Here is a 2,044-nt window from a genome sequence, read left to right on the forward strand (position 1 = left end):
GACCCGCTATAGCCAAGCAGCCTGTGCCCTGAAGATCCGGGACGCCGTGAGTGAGATGAAGATGGGCTGCTCCAGGAGCAAGGGGGAGCGCTAGCAGCGTCTGACCTGGGCCGGAGCAGCAGAAGCGGCGTGAGTTCATGATGCAGAGCGGGCTGGAGTGTCTGCGGGAGCAGCAGAACAGTCAACAGAGAGCCTGAGCTCAACATCATGCTCTGAGCCGTCCCAAGACCATGAAGAAGGGGAACAAGAAGATCCTGGACAGCTGGATCACCACCCAGGAGATGCTGGCCTACAGTGCACGCTCAGCCGATGGCAAGCAGGTCTACAACCCTCTGAGCTCGGTCACCACCGTGTGAGCCACCCTGGCAGAGCCCGGCCCCTGTCCTCCTGGCCTCAGGCCCTCACTTTCCTTAAAATCGAGTGTGCTTCTCTGTGTGTGCGCGCGCACATCATTGGGGGGCACATCTGTAACAGGCACCGCTTCAGATGTGTGTGTGTGGCCATGTGCATCCATCTCACACACAGGTCTCTTGACCCATGTACTTGGAGACCGGCAGGTCGACCTGCACCGGGGAGGTGAGGAAGACTGGCTATCCTGAGCACAAGAGAACATCCCGATTAGCTGCTGAGCATGGCCTCTCCCTGCTGCTGTGAGCTGCAGTTTACTGCTAGACAAAGGCAACCCTGATTTTTGTGTTTTTCCCCTTCTATGGTTGCTAATAGCTGTTTTTCTGTTTTGCAGACCTGCTCTGGGGGCTGGCAGCTCCTTCAGGCAGCCTGACAAAGGTGGAACCTCCCTCCAGTAATGGCTGGGAAGGAGGTGGGGGAGAAGGAGAGGGAGGGCTGGGGGTGGGAAGGAAGAGGGGGGGTTGCAGGAATGGGAAGCAGCTGTCCTAGTGGCCTCTACTCAGGTCCATCCACAGTGACTGTGGGAGAGTGCAACTGCAGGGGTTGAGGAGGCAGTGTCCATCTAAGAAGAAATTCCAGCCGGGGTTTGTGTGTGATGCCCTCTGGAGTGGGGTCTTCTCTTATGAGTGGCCTGAGGAGGGGGCTTCAGCAGCAAGGGTCTAGAAGCCAAGCTCCATAAATACTAGTGGAAGAGCTCAGGTCTGGCCCTGGGAGACTTGCTGGTGACCTGTGGCCTGGGCCCCAGTGAGAGGCAGTGGGCTGACCCAGGGATATTGCCCCAACTCATTCAAGTTTTGTATGGGTGAACCAGGCTGCCTTTGGCTGCCCCCCAGGTTTGGAGAGCCCCTGCCCACATCTTGAGAATAAACCAAGCTGCCTTTTTACTTGGTTGGGAAAAAAAAATACAGCAGTAAATATAGTTGCAGAAAGCAGAGCAACTTGACATTGACACATTGGCACAAATAGGAAGAACAAACATACCACCCAGGCCTAAATGTCTATAGGCCCTTGGAAAATCCTTTTCGAGATGTTCATTTAAGTGGATAAGCTACTAAGGTTTCAGTAATGGAGGAATAAAATAGTGATACAGAAAATATGGAAATATAAATTGAATTTTGAAGCCATCATATGGGAAAAGTCAAATGACGGCTTTCTAGAAGAGTGTTGCTACCTTTGAGCATTAGAAGCTAAGAAGTAAAGTATGATCACTGGACATGATAAATGCTAATTTGGCCACATATATTTTTCTGCTCCTTTTAACTAGTTTTGGTTCTATTTCCTTTTTGTTGTTCTGTTCTATAGAGAAAAATATTTCATTTTAAAATTTCTTCAAAGCTTTTTTGGAATAGGGTGGGGTATAAATAAATACTTTTTAAAAATCAGATTAGAGTGTGAACAATAGATGTCCCCTGAGGTGGAGGGCAGGAAGGGCAGGGGTGGAGAAAGGTATGCAGGAAGGACAGAAAGTCCCCTGTTAGCATTACTCCTCTCTGAGGTCCTGGGCGCAGTGTTCTGTATCAATTCTAGACAAACTTGACTTGATTTTCGTCTAAAGAGGTTTTTTTTTTTTTTGAACCCGCCATCTCTAGCATATGGGGCCAGTGCCCTACTCCTTTGAGTCCCATATGCCAGAGGC

General features: G+C 50.3%; 1 pseudogene; it reads left to right on the forward strand.

Annotated features, from left to right (window-relative positions):
• LOC100942377 overlaps positions 1-356 on the forward strand; it is a 2,200-nt pseudogene extending 1,844 nt beyond the window's left edge.
• Positions 357-2,044: the final 1,688 nt, after the last annotated feature.

Source organism: Otolemur garnettii, unplaced genomic scaffold, assembly GCF_000181295.1.
Source record: "Otolemur garnettii isolate 467f Iridium unplaced genomic scaffold, OtoGar3 scaffold00024, whole genome shotgun sequence".
In the NCBI taxonomy this organism is placed as follows: domain Eukaryota; kingdom Metazoa; phylum Chordata; class Mammalia; order Primates; family Galagidae; genus Otolemur; species Otolemur garnettii.